The sequence below is a fragment of the Somniosus microcephalus genome, chromosome 32 (genome assembly GCF_052327205.1).
Source record: "Somniosus microcephalus isolate GS21.2 chromosome 32, FLI_Smic_1.0, whole genome shotgun sequence".
In the NCBI taxonomy this organism is placed as follows: Eukaryota; Metazoa; Chordata; class Chondrichthyes; order Squaliformes; family Somniosidae; genus Somniosus; species Somniosus microcephalus.
This window is the reverse complement of record NC_141018.1, coordinates 14,412,753-14,428,113: the sequence shown is the minus strand read 5'-3', so window position 1 is coordinate 14,428,113 and position 15,361 is coordinate 14,412,753. Positions and strand designations below refer to the sequence as shown.

General features: G+C 44.9%; 1 protein-coding gene across 1 annotated transcript in view; it reads right to left on the bottom strand.

Annotated features, from left to right (window-relative positions):
• Positions 1 to 15,361, bottom strand: part of ireb2 (iron-responsive element binding protein 2) — a 62,339-nt gene that overhangs the window by 44,776 nt on the left and 2,202 nt on the right. The window lies entirely within an intron of this gene.

Sequence of the window (15,361 nt, the reverse complement as noted above, 5' to 3'; positions counted from 1 at the left end):
CTGGGCTAAACCCAGAACATCAGTGACCCTGCTGCAGAGGTGTGGAGCTCAGCAGCTCAGCATGAAAGCTTGCGATCCAACAGGGTTAATATCTCTGGGGATGTCAACGGGCAATTGCAGTTTAGTAGAAATTCATGGGTCCAACACTGGGTTTCTCACATCTGTGACTTTTTTTCATGGCCGGCACACCAAAGAACAATTGGTGGTATCGCGGAGCCTCTCCAATTCTCAACCTGATCACAGCCAATTGGAGATGAGGGTGGATGCCCAGATGTGCTCAGATTACCAAAAAACAGAATTTACAAAGCGTCTGTCCCATTCCAGTTAATTGATTCATTGTGGCCAACCGACACGGCAACACCAAGTCCTGCCCAGAGAATCTGTTTAATCTAGACTTTGCGCAAAGCACGTGCTTCAGATAGTGTCAACGTGCACCAGAGGGCCTGAACAACATTGGAGGAGCGCTACACTGCCGTTTCTGCTGCTCTTCCAACGACTGCAGCCAGCAGCAGGCTGTAGATAAGCACGTTGGCACTGAAGAGAGAAAAGTCGTTTTAAAAGGGAAAGCCGGGGGCACATCCAGCCCACCTCGGCTGCAGTCCAATATACAGGTAGACTATCCTTTATCCGAACTTCCGAAAACCGAAAACCTCTAAAAACCGAAAGTTTTTTCGTTCAGCGTAAGTCGTGCGCACGACATGACCAGAGTGGCGCACGACTTACGCTCCCCCCGCCGACCCCGACCCCCCGCCGACCCCGACCCCCGACAAATTTCCCAGTCTTATAAAATACCTTCTGAAATCCGAAATTTTCCGAAAACCGAAACACGGCTGGTCCCGAGGTTTTCGAATAAAGGATAGTCTACCTGTATCCTGTTTGAACAGAACAGAATGAATGTTTTCTCAGACTTTTTCCAAGTTCCTGACATGCCAGTGGCAAAAACAAAGTACTTCAGTTAGCAGAGAGATATCCCTGGTTAAATCTAACTGTACCAAACCTACTAGCCTGAACTTCGCTCTCAGCACAAAGCAACTGTTCAATGGCAAACTAAGAATGAGGAAACTCCAAGATACCAATGCTTCTTTGGATCTTTCTTCCCCTTCGCTTTCTTCTGACCTCATCCCTCCTTCCCCATGGCACTTTTAATTCTACACCGGACTCGCACTCTTGACCTCAGCCTCCAACACTGCTCTAATGAAGCTCAAAGCGAGCTCGCGGAACAACCCCTCATCTTTCTACCAGGCACTTTACAGCCTTGGGGCCTTAACACGCGAGTCTAACCACTGCTCCCATTTTCTCTCAGACAGAAAGTGCTGGTAATGGAGGATGGCAGCGCCAGAGCCAGTGGGAGAGGCGTGGGTTGGTGCTTGGGGTTGAGATCCCCTATCGGTACATAACCGATGGGGTGGTCCGCACCCCTGGGGTCTACCCACCTTTCACCGCCACACTCCTGGGTCACGGGAGCCTTCGGCTCTTTGCCAGATTATCCATGCTTCCCCCCCGCCCCTCCTCTGCTATTCTGCTGTAACTATTCCACTGAATCCATCTTTTGTTTCTTTACTTGCCTCTTTACCACCTCATTTTGCCTTGCACCATCACCCCTTTTGCCATTTAATCAGTCCTGCCCGCCACCCTATCCTGTTTATTCTTATCCTGCGTCCTTTTCCCTGGCTGTGCACGTGCTAAAATGCTATTCATCTCGAACATCTTCCAGTTCTGGTGAACGGTCATCGACCTGAAACATCAATGCTTGTTTCTCTCTCCACAGATGCTGCCTGACCTGCTGAGTGTTTCTGATTTTAAGAATGAGAAAATATTTGGATGAGACTACAGGTTTGTTTGTGCAGCGTACTGGCTATTTCTACATGACCCCCAACACAGCAGCAGCCAATCCGTAAAGGATTGAAGTTTAGAGTGCGTAAAGTATCAGTTTCACAGGCTCTGATAGTTTTGAATGAGAACAGAGTGGGTTTTGGTAAGGTGTTCAGTGGCGACTAACAAGACTGAATGATAGGGAAGGGGGACCAGTATAGGACACAGTCCCGCTGCCTTTTTGGGGGAACTACGAAATATCTGGAGTAGAAACCTTTGGTTCCTAAAAGCCTGAACTCTTTAATCATCTCTGATGCTACTAGTTTGTTGATCAGTCGAACCACCGCAGGCAGGGTTCCAAGTGAGAGGGGAGTATCTGTTGTGACGCTGTTACACGGTGGTTCGGATTCAGGGAGAGCGCCTTTGGTTGCACGAAGGAGGTGCTTACTTTTTTTAGACATAGCTAGATGTTCTGTTGGTTTCCTTAAAAGAAATCCATCAGTTCTTCTACCTGTTTCCCCCCCTCCCTCCCCAAATACCTTTCCTGTCAGAAGGCAATTGCAATAGCTGCTCTGCCTCTACAGCTTTCATGTGGACAATGCCAAACCCAGCCAGGCCAGTCTGTGGAGGAGGACACTGAAAGGCATGCTTCTTGCTGCAGACTCCATGGCCATGGGCCAGTGCTTCCTACAAATCAAGGGCCCCAACTAACGTCAGATAATCTCAATGTGTTCCTGTGCTTGTGGGGTGCTATGTGGGCCATTGGTGAACAAATACTGCTTGGCAGGTCTGGCGCCATGCTAGCCCATAAGGACAGTCAGTCAAGTGACTCAGGTTCATCTTGTGTGTTGCTAATTCCAAATCGTGATACCCAAGGCAAATTTTGCAAGTGCTTAGCCTACAAGAATATACAGCACGAGTGCCAGTGAACTTAAATAGACAATTACATGACACAGCAACTAAAGCCTTTGACACAGAGATACAAACCCAACTATAGGGACACTTGGTTTTGAGGCAAGGGCACACTGTACACAGTATGAAATCCAAATTCGTGCTTGGGGCCCTCGAGTGCTAATCCTCTTGTTTGTTCTTGGCTGCTTAACTTGCTCTTCATGTAAGCCATCTAGGAAGCAAATGGTCTAAGGGGCATAGCTTGTCCTCCTTTTGTAATCTTGTCCTGAAAGGGACAGCCTGGAATACTTTTAGTCACCTGCTACTGACACTTTAGACTGCCGAGAGGTAGCCTTAGAAAAGAGAGACCGGAATAGACGACAGATAACTTTGTGTCTACGCAATCTAACTTTACTCCGGTAGAATGTTGGAGACTTTGTCCCGAACTTTGGGACCTGCATTTATGTAGCGCCTTATCATATCTTTTGGAAATGTCCCAAAGTGCTTCACATACAATGCGATGGATATTGTGTCGGCCAATGCAGCAGCCATTTTGTACGTGGCAGGGTTGCACAAATGACAGGGAGAGAGACGATTAGTTCATCTGTTGTTAGTGGCTGTAGTTGAGGCAGGGATGAGCGTTGGTCAGGGCGAAAATAAATGGAGCAAAGCAGGACAGCGAGAGGGCAGAATGCCAAAATGGGTGGAAACAGGAGTCGAACCTGAAGGAGTGTTGGGTGGGCTGTGCACAGCGATATCGTGCAACAGCCACAGGTTGCAGCATAATAAGCCTGCTCAAATCAAATACGTCTGTGGGTTGAGAATGTCTGCATTTTACTTGCTATTCTTTTAAATTAAATTTATGGGAACTTTTTAAAAATATGAAATTCTGGTGAAAATTAACAAAAGATAAATGTTAGACATTCCAGGTAAAAGTCAGGCAGTGAGGAAGGAATTCAAAGTTATAAAAACCTTGAACTTCTGCATACTTAATCTTCCACCGGCTAGTTTGCCAAATACTTTTCCTAGTTTGACTTTAAATGTTGTTATTTTTGATGATAAGAGAAAGTCTTACAGTCCACTCCAGATACCACTTCTAAGCCAGCAGAAAGGAGCTCTCCAGAAGCAAAACATGTCAGGGCTAGTTTTCAATTTCAGTAATTGAATTAAAAGTTTGTCAAAGCACATGAAGGACGGCAGTACTGAGCAAGGTCCCTGTCGGTGCTGGCAAGTTGAATTAATTGGTCTCTTTCTAAAGGGAAAAAAAATCTTTTGTTTTGACTAGTGTATAAATTGCAACCGAGACAGAAATATTTGTCCTTCAACAAAAGGAGGTTCATTTAACAGCTCAGCTATAGGAGAATGGTCTCATTCGAACCCGTGTCGCTTTAGTTATACGGTCAATTCCTGTCTATTCCAAGGTGTTTTTTTGAAAGATTTCTGCTGACAATGCTTCCTGTGAACGTGTTTGCATTTCTTCCACTGTGACAGGACTGAGCTAATTCCCCCACCACTTTTGAGATTAAAGGCCCATCCTTTTAATCTGTACATACAGAACATCACACAGTGTAACTGTTTTGAAAAGATACAGCTCCAGTAACACGAAGAGTCCTCTTTTTTTATTTGCTTATGAGATCTGGGCGTCGCTGGCAAGGCCAGCATTTATTGCCCATCCCCAGTTGCCCTTGAGCTGCCTCCTTGAACCGCTGCAGTCCGTGTGGTGAAGGTACTCCCACAGTGCTGTTAGGGAGGAAGTTCCAGGATTTTGACCCAGCGACGATGAAGGATCAGCCGATATACTTCTGAGTCAGGATGGTGTGTGGCTTGGAGGGGAACTTGGAGGTGGTGGTGTTCCCATACGCCAGCTGTCCTTGTCCTTCTAGGTGGTAGAGGTCGCGGGTTTGGGACATGCTGCCGAAGAAGCCTTGGCGAGTTGCTGCAGTGCATCTTGTAGATGGTACACACTGCGGCCACGGTACGCCGGTGGTGGAGGGAGTGAATGTTTAAGGTGGTGGATGGGGTGCCAATCAAACGGGCTGCTTTGTCCTGGATGGTGTCGAGCTTCTTGAGTGTTGTTGGAGCTGCACTCATCCAGGCAAGTGGAGAGTATTGCATCACACTCCTTACTTGTGCCTTGTAGATGGTGGAAAGGCTTTGGGGAGTCAGGAGGTGAAACACTCGCCGCAGAATACCCAGCCTCTGACCTGCTCTTGTTGCCACAGTATTTATGTGGCTGGTCCAGTTAAGTTTCTTGTCAATGGTGACCCCCAGGATGTTGATGGTGAGGGATTCGGTGATGGTAATGCCGTTGAATGTCAATGGGAGGTTTTCTTTTTAAATAGAAAAACTTCCATTTATATCTTTCACAGCCTCAAAGTGCTTCAGAGCCAGTGCAGTCACTGTTGTTTGGTGGGCAAAAGCTGCAGCCAATCTACGCACAGCAAGGTCCCGCACACAGCAAGGACGTAAAATAGCAGATAATCTGTTTTGGTTGAGGGATGAAGAGGAGAGCTTGTTGCCCGTCCTCCAGAAACAAAAGTGCCGGGGGATCTTTGACGTCCAGTTGAACACGTTCTCAGAACTACATTGAAGCAACACAGCCTAGATTGTGTGCTCGAGAGCAGCAGTCGCGTTTGAATCCGTAACCGCCCGACAGAGGCGAGAGTGCTCCCACTGAGCTCGGCAGCCACTCAAATGCGATATTGTTCTACCTAACCCAATGTAATATTCTCCGCACATTTTCTTTTCCGGCGAGATAACCTTAATCCTTCTATTTGATTCTACCTCCTGCTGGCATCCATCATCTGCTTTGGAGGTTGGAGCAACTTCCAGAAGACTGGGCAGTAAAGAATCGGCAAACGCCTGCGTTTGGGCCAATGTCATGCCTAAACATTGCAAGTTAACAGGAATGTGGGACATATGAAGCCACTCAAGCCTCTGGAACTTTAAAATCACAAACACGTGATGGGGGAGTAAATTCATCAGCGGCTTACAGAGAAACAGCATGCCCCAATGAGTAACGTGTCCGAATCACACAGAAGGTTAACAGGAATATAACAGAGGAGATAAGAACAGGCAATCGGGACACTCAGCTTCTCCTGTAATTCCTGTCCTTTGTTCAAAACTTGATCATTTTCCTACCACAAATCCACATCCTTCTCATCTTTGCTAAATGTAATCCAATTATCTTTAAATACTTCAACAGAATCATTCATTATGCTGGTGAACAAAAAATAGTATTTATCACACGTGTGAAATTGTCACTTTTTTCCTTCTGTGCTGTATATAAGAGCATAAGATATAGGAGCTGGAGTAGGCCCTTTTTGGCCCTTCGAGCCTGCTCCGCCATTCAATAAGATCATGGCTGATCTTCTGCCTCAACTCCACCTTCCCTCACTATCCCCATATCCCTCGAGTCCCTTAGTATCCAAAAAAATCTATCGCTCTCTGTCTTGAATATACTCAACCACTGAGCCTCCACAGCCCTCTGGGGTGCAGAATTCCAAAGATTCACCACCCTCTGAGTGAAGAAATTTCTCATCTCAGTCCTAAATGGCCGACCACTTATTCTGAGACTGTGACCCCTGGTTCTAGACTCCCCAGCCAGGGGAAACATCCTCCCTGCATCTGCCCTGTCAAGCCCCTTAAGAATTTGATATGTTTCCGTGAGATCACCTATTTTTATTCTATGTAACTCTACTAATAGCAAATGTGCAAACAATGTGTGCTACCCAAAATACCCTCTGCAATTTTTATTTTATTTTCTCAGGCAATCTTTACGTTTCATTTTATATTTTTCCAATGTTCTTCTTCCTGGTTTGAGCCTTTTAAAAACTCTTTGTTTTGCTTTACACTATTCTTAACTTCCCTATTGAACCATTTCTTTCCACTGTGATGTGGGAGGCCGATTTACCACTTTTTTCTTCAGATTTCCGCTCAACACACGGAGTCAAACTGCAGTACAGTTACACAGGGGCCAGCACCAAGTACCTCATCCACCTCGTCATCCTGCACGTGTGACTCTAAACAGTCAGTGTCAGGAGCCTATTTGACTGTGGGTTTGGGGGAGGGGCAGGAGAAAGGACAGGAAAAAGAAACACCTTTGAGTCTGATCGTGTTCCCACCCAACGCAAGCGTCCCCACGAACGCCACCCTAAAAAAGGGGCTGATCAGGCAGAATCTTCTCTCGCCAAGCAGATGCATCCTTAGCGTGCAATGCTTAGCACACACTGCAATACTTTCAATGCTCACGTTGGTTTTGTCAACCTATTTAATTATGCCCTTTATTTTGCAGTCATGTTTTCTATTTTAGTTTACAATTGAGCTACCCTGCATTTTCTGTTTTTATTTCAGATTTCCAGCATCCGCAGTATTTTGCTTTTGTAGATGTATCCTTAGTTTGGGTTCCACTGCCTGGAACGTGCCCCGTGATTTTTCGAGCTTGATTCTCCAGGAGATCCCGCTCTACATCCAACTCATCGCCTCCTTGCATTGCACTAAAACTGTGAGCCACAGTTCCCCTTTTACTAATGAGATTAAATCTCATTTCTGAACAAGGTAAAACCTAAATTCATCTTCATTCTCCTCTGAATCCTTTAAGGAGGGTGATGGCACATTGACAGGACTCGACGTGGTCTTAGTGTGAGGAACGTAGCTTAGAACTAGCCTAGTGCAGTCCAGTTTTAATTTTGTTTGCTACACACTGCAACACTTTCAATGCTCACCTTGGTTTTGTCGACCTATTTAATGATGCCCTTTACTTTGCAGTCATATTTTCCATTTTAATTTACAATTGTGCTACCCTGCATTTCTCAGTATTAAACACCATTTACAATTCATCGGCCCACTTTCAAAAAGCTCTCTGTGTGGTTAAATGTTATTTCTTTGCTCTGAACCCCCGACTTCCTCCCACAATTGGACATTGTTCTGCATTTAACTGCTTCACAAAGCTCATTTATAAATATATAAAAACAGGAGGTCCCAAGACTGAACTCTGGGGCACTCTGGTGCTCACAGTTACAGTGATCCGATCAGAATGATCACCGTGGGCCATTCCCTTTGTTTCTTTTTCCCACTGAGGTATTTAACCAGGTTATTGAACTTGCGTCCTATTAATCCAAGGACTTTCACCTCAGCCAGAAGGACCTTGGAAGCCACTTCATTAAATGCCTTCTGAAAGGCAAAGTTAAAAAAATCTTTAGCACTGCAAAAAAAAAACTCCCAATAAATTTGCAACACCTTTCATAAGCCTGTTCTGGTTTGGAACCAATAGCAAAATACTGCGGATGCTGGAGAGCGGAAATAAAAACAGAAAATGCTGGAATGCTCAGCAGGTCAGACAGCATCTGCGGAGGGAGAAACAGAGTTAACCGCTTCTGAAACGTTAACCGTTTCTCCCTACACAGATGCTGCCTGACCTGCCGAGTGTTTCCGGCATTTTCTAGTTTGGAACCCTTGGCGTTACATTGAGCGTTTAACGTGGCTTTCTTTGCATACTCCAACTTTCCCCTTGACTATACGTGTACTTCCAACACACCAAGATGTTTTAGCTTTTTGCGAGGTAGGTAGTATTTAAATTTGACACGATCCCTGTATTTAAATAGCTACTTTTTTTTAACACTCATGTCTGACCACCTCGTCCTGTCATTTTCTGAATATTAAAGCTTCATCTTGCCTCAGACTCTTCCCCCATCCCCTGTGAAGTTCAAAGAGTGCCAGCAGCCCGACATCACTCAAGGAATTTGGACAGATGGTGTCGACAGGATCTTCACTCATTAGGGCGTGACACAACCAAGCCCAAACTTATCCTCACGTGCACATTTTACAGCAAAACCAACATCACAAATCCTAGCTGATTTCCTCCCTCCCTAACCAGATACACGAGGTCCAAGTACAGTGTCTCCTATCACTATTCTAGTTGGGTATTCTGCGGCGAGTGTCTCACCTCCTGACTCCCCAAAGCCTTTCCACCATCTACAAGGCACAAGCCAGGAGTGTGAGGGAGTACTCTCCACTTGCCTAGATGACTTCAGCTCCAACAACACAAGCTCGACACCATCCAGGACAAAGCAACCCGCTTGAATGGCACCCCATCCACCACCTTAAACATTCATTCCCTCCACCACCGGCGCACCGTAGCTGCAGTGTATACCATTTACAAGATGCACTGCAGCAACTCGCCAAGGCTTCTTTGCCAGTACCTCCCAAACCCGTGACCTCTGCCACCTAGAAAATCAAGGTCAGCATGTGCATGGGAACACTACCACCTCCAAGTCATGCATCGCCGTTCCTTCATCGTCGCTGGGTCAAAATCCTGGAACTCCCTCCCCAAAAGCACTGTGGGAGCACCTTCACCACACGGACTGCAGCGGTTCAAGAAGGTGGCTCACCACCACCTTCTCGAGGGCAATTAGGGATGGGCAATACACGCAGGGCTTGCTATCGACGCCCCGAGAATTAATTTGTAAAAAGTAGCTGTTCTTCATTGACGAGCCGAGGCACTAAATCCACAAGTTATCCTGGAGATAAAGCCGTTCACCCTATGTCCACTTTTCAGCAGCACTGTCTGGACAGTGATCAGGAGTGGGAATCCTGGCTCAGGCCCAGGAGCATGGAGGCAAACTGCAGCTCCCAACTACTCCTAGCAACTGAATCAGGGATTGAACCTGGAGCCTTCTAGATTTTATTAAACTGCCGTTATATTTCCTCTCCTGCTATCTCACCCCTATAATCACTTGCTCTTTTGATATTTTGATTAAAATATTGGGCCGAATGGCCTGTTTCTGTGCTGTATATTCGACGTAATTCTAATAGCAGATATGCAAACAATGCGTGCTACCTAAAATAAACACTGCAATTTAAAAAAAATTCTCTCCAGGCAATTATGATGTTTCATTTTATATTTTTCCAATGTCCTTCTTCCTGGTTTGAGTCTTTTAAAAACTCTTTGTTTTGCTATACACCATTCTTAACTTCCCTATTGAACCATTTATTTCCGCTGTAACATGTAAAGCCTTTAATGTGTACGATCGCCAATAGATTCTTCAAGCGTTATACTCCTGCTTGAAGCCATCCCAAGTTCAATCCTCAGCAACTTGAAACTAGCTTTACTAAAATCATTCATCTCTTGCTTGTATTGTTCCACATTATTAAATCTAAACACTAGAACTGGTGCTCAATTGTTCCTTTACATTAATCAGAGGCAGTCATGATCAAACTGTACAGTGCTCTGATCAGACTATACTTTGTGCGCGGTTTCCTTTTCTGACCAGCGAGACACAAGGTGGAAGTTCAAGGTTTGGAGCAGTGCACAGAGCCACAAGACTGATCCATGAACGTTAGAGGTCTGGGTTATGAGGAACTGCTCGAGAAACTTGGCTTTTCAGCATCTGAGGCGACATCATCATAGAAATACACAAGATACTGGAGTAGAATAGGTAAATCCAGGCAATTACTTTAAAATTAAATTGCAGGAGTAGAATCAACGTCCCATCTAAATTGTGTGTACACGGACACTTTAAATTTGCTGTGTGGCCGCATGCGTGGTATCGCTTCCAGAGGAAACTGCTGGTGAGTGGTCTGCGCGGGGCCTCCCAACCGAGGCGAGCCCGTGCACCTTAGGGGGGAACGTTGAATAAGAGGCCACAAGTTCAAACTAGTAAAGGGCAAACTCAGGAGTGGTATCAGGAAGTTCTTCCTTCATATGATTACCGTATATAAGTGGAGATCTCAGCATTGTCATGACATGCTATTTATGCCTCACCAAAAAGTATCTTAGTGGGAATGATTATAATAGCAGAGGGATTTTTAATATTCTTCTTTCATGGGCCTCTCACTTTCTCGCATAGAGGCCTTAACAGCTTGAAAATCCACAAGTTTTTTTTGATTAGTTCCTGGGATGTGGGCGTCGCTGGCAAGGCCAGCATTTATTGCCCATCCCTAATTGCCCTTGAGAAGGTGGTGGTGAGCCGCCTTCTTGAACCGCTGCAGTCCGTGAGGTGAAAATACTCCCACAGTGCTGTTAGGGAGGGAGTTCCAGGATTTTGACCCAGCGACGATGAAGGAATGGTGATATACTTCTAAGTCAGGATGGTGTGTAACTTGGAGGGGAACTTGGAGGTGGTGGTGTTCCCATGCACCTGCTGCCCTTGTCCTTCTAGGTGGAAGAGTTTGCGGGTTTGGGAGGTGCTGCCAAAGAAGCCTTGGGCGAGTTGCTGCAGTGCATCTTGTAGATGGTACACACTGCAGCCACGGTGAAGTGAAATGAAGTTAACTACTCCAAATAAAGTTTTACATCAGTAGTTCTGCAATTTACATCATTCATCAATGAATATGTTTTGATATAAAGTTAAATTTGTACAATTGTGATTTTATTAGGTTTGACTAGGGTTGCAAAGGGGTGGAAAGTTTCCGGTAAATTTCCGGAAATTTTCCACGGGAAGTTTAGCTTGGGAATTTTGCCCAAAAAAGCACATGCTAGCATAATATTGTTTTTTTTGTATTTCTTTCTTTTTTTTTCCCCACAGGTCCTCTCTTAAAATTACTAACAGAGATGGAATCTTAATTATTAAGGAATTTCTTAATCAATATATGTTTATCTTCTTACTTGGCTTGTTTTAATAATTACAAGTTTTGTGTGTGACTGTGAACAAATGTGTCCTGATTGGTTGGATGAGTGGATGAGCGATTAGCTCCCTCTATTTGTAATATTTGCATATCGAATTGTGATTGGCCTGCAGGCATCTGTAAGACTGCTATCGTTTTTTAAAGATCCAGGTTAGGGGTCCTGAGGGAAGTCATTTTGTTTTCTGCTGATGTTGTGATGATGCAGTAAGTAAATCAGACTTTATACCAAATAAACCAGTTACTTGTTGAACTCTGTTGTCCTTCAATTTAAAATGTACAAAATAATACACTATTGGTGATGTAGCGTCGTGTGTGTACAGGTCATGCTTCCATCACATGGAGCATCAGCAAAAATGTACTCACCCTGTTGCAATCATGCTGATCGACCGCAGTTCGACACAGAGATGAATGCCCTTTATTTCTCTGCATAGAACAATGCCACGTTTACCGTCGGATGTGTGGAAACATTTTACCCCAGGCATTAAAGATGGAAAGACTGTGTACATGTGCAAACACTGTAGAAAGCCATATGTAAAGAATGCCACAAAGATGCAGCAGCATTTATCCAAATGCAACAACTTCACTCAAAGCTCACAGCAGTCAGCCCAGAGTTCCTCTGCTTCCATTCAAGATGATGGTTCTCATTCAGCATCAGGCTCCTTATCATCAGCAACTCCTGGCCCACTTGGAAGGTTCTTTGATACAATGGATAACCATAGCCAGAAGAATGCAGATGAGTGCCTTGCTCGAGCTGTATATGCAACAGGCTCACCCCTCACGCTCACAGCCAATGTGTACTGGAAGAGATTTTTCAATGTTATTCGCCCTGCATACTGTCCTCCCACCAGACATGCTTTGTCTACTTATTTGCTGGAGGCTGAGTATAACAGAGTCCAAGGAAAGCTCAAAGAAACGATAGCAGACTGTGTTGCAGTTATCTCAGATGGGTGGTCAAATGTACGAGGGGAGGGCATCATAAACTACATCGTCTCCACTCCTCACCCAGCACGGTGGCATAGTGGTTAGCACTGTTGCCTCACAACGCCAGGGACCCGGGTTCAAATCCGGCCTTGGGTGACTGTCTGTGTGGAGTTTGCACATTCTCCCCGTGTTTGCGTGGGTTTCCTTCGGGTGCTCCGGTTTCCTCCCACAGTCCAAAGATGTGCGGGTTAGGCTGATTGGCCATGATAAAAAAAAATTTTTTTTAAATGGACCCTTAGCGTTAGGGGGGGATTAAATACGTGGGGTTACGGGGATAGGGCTTGGGTGGGATGGCTGTCGGTGTAGGGACCGGGTGCTAGGATTTGGATGATCAGCCATGATCTCGTTGAATGGCGGAGCAGGCTTGAAGGGCCGAATGGCCTACTCCTGCTCCTATCTTCTATGTTTCTATGTTCTTCAAGGGCACAGACACGAAGGACAACAGACACACAGGCACATACATTGCTGATGAGCTGAAAGCGGTCATCAACGATCTTGGATCACAAAAGGTCTTTGCAGTAGTTACCGACAATGCTGCGAATATGAAGGCTGCTTGGGCTCAAGTGGAGGAGGCCTACCCTCATATTACGTCTATTGGGTGCGCAGCTCATGGGCTTAACCTGCTCAAGGACATCATGGGTTTGAGAATCATGGAAGCACTGTACAAGAGAGCCAAGCAAGTTGTTAAGTATGTCAGGGGAAAACAGGTAGTTGCAGCAACCTATAACTCCAAGCAAATGACAAAGAACAAGAACACCACACTGAAGCTGCCCAACAACACTAGATGGGGTGGTGTTGTCATAATGTACAACAGCCTTCTGGAGGGTAAGGAGTCGTTGCAAGAAATGGCAATATCCCAGTCTGGGGATATGGAAACCACCATCAAGAAAATACTGCTGGATGATGTGTTTTGGGAGAGAGTGGTTAGCAGCCTTAAAATACTCTCACCAGTAGCATCTACAATTGCTCAGATTGAAGATGATGCTGTCTTGTCAGATGTTCTCAGGCTTTTTACTGATTTAAAAGAACAAATCAGCATTGCCCTACCCACATCCCTGCTGCTCAAAGCAGAGGAGAAGGCAATTGTTCAATTCATACAGACGCGTCAAGAATTTTGTGTCAAGCCGATTCATGCTGCAGCATACATGCTGGACCCAAAGCATGTTGGGAGACCAATACTTTCCAGAGAACAGATCAACAGCGCTTACAGTGTGATTTCTATCCTCTCTCACCATCTCAATCTGGATGTGGGCAAAGTTCTGGGAAGTCTGGCAAAGTTCTCTACCAAGCAAGGTCTTTCGAATGGGGATGGGATATGGGAATCATGCAAGCATATCAGTGCACATACCTGGTGGAAGGGACTTTGTGCATCTGAGGTCCTGTCACCTATTGCATCGGTGATACTCCAAATCCCACCTTCATCAGCGGCCTCTGAACGAAACTGGTCACTTTTTGGGAATACGCATACAAAGGTGCACAACAGGCTGACTAACAAGAGAGTGGAGAAACTGGTGGCTATCCGGGCGAACCTACAACTTATTGAGCCAGATACAGAAGTGTCGACCACACAGCTAGACACTGACACAGAGGAGGAAATGGACACGTCAGAGCCAGAGAATCAGGAGGAGCAATGAGGAGTAGAAGACTCAGAAGACTCACGAGTAGAAGACTCAAAGGGACAAAATAAGGACAAATTACAGGCTAAATAAGCTGACGCTCTTTTTATTTTATTTTAGATGGGTCTTTTTTGTGGGGGTTCAATAAAGTTCAAAATTATAACCTAAATAAAGTTTTGAAAGCCTGTTTTTATTTGTATGGAACAGTATGTCTATTTTGACGACAAAGATAATATAAGGGTCAGAGACAAAAACCATCAGTGTGCAAAAAAACTCAAAATTCCCATGGAAAGTTTCCTCTTTTAAAAATTCCCAGAATTTTGCAACCCTAGGTTTGACCATTACGTGTCCACACAGTTTAGTGAAGGCTACTATTCTTATCATTACACACAGTGGTCAACGTGTGGGCCAGCAGCAATGAGCATTAACAAAAAAAAAGTTACACAAGTTTTAATTTTACATTACAACAGTGACTACACGTCAAAAAGTACTTCATTGGCTGTAAAGCGCGTTGGTGGTCGTGAAAGGTGCTATTTAAATGCAAGTCTTTCTTTTAATTTTACGTTGAAAAATTGGACATGGATTTGCCAAGAGTAAGCCACAAAACTAAGAATTTAAAGAACCGGTTTGAATATATTCTAGCTAAAATGGAGAGCAATTTCTCAGGCACCTGTTAACAGGATTGGGTATTAACCTCACATTGGTCCCTCGGTTCTTCTGCACACTGCAAGGTATTCCAGTAATTTGGCATCAAGTCACATGGTATAAAGTAATTCCAGCTCAAGGTGCAGGCTTCAGAAAGGGCAACTTAGCTCAAGTACATTCAACTGAACAACAGAATTACTCCCTCCCAGTGATTTAAGAGATTATATATGAATTCTTTGACTAATGTTATTAAATTGTTCAAAGAGTTCATATATAATCTCTTAAAACACTGGGAGGGAGTAATTCTAAAGTTCCGCTGAATGTACTTGAGCTGTGTTGCCCTTTCTGATGCCTGAGCCTTGAGCTGGAATTTTTTTATACCTTGCGACGATGTCAAAACGCTGATAAACCTGGGAGTGACAGCAATATTGCTGCAGTAGCGATGACAACTCCTTGCTTTAGAATCAGGAAACCAAGAGACAATGGCCATTTCTAATCGGGTGGATGTGGGGAAGATGTTCCCGATGATGGGTGAAACTAGAACTAGGGGGCATAGTCTTAGAATAAGGGGCTGCTCTTTCAAAACTGAGATGAGGAGGAACTACTTCACTCAGAGGGTGGTAGGTCCATGGAATATGCTGCCCCAAAAAGCTGTAGAAGCTACATCATTACATAAATTTAAAACAGAAATAGACAGTTTCCTAGAAGTAAAGGGAATTAAGGGTTACGGGGAGCGGGCAGGAATTTGGACATGAGTCTAGGTTCGGATCGGTCATGGCCCTGTGGGTAGC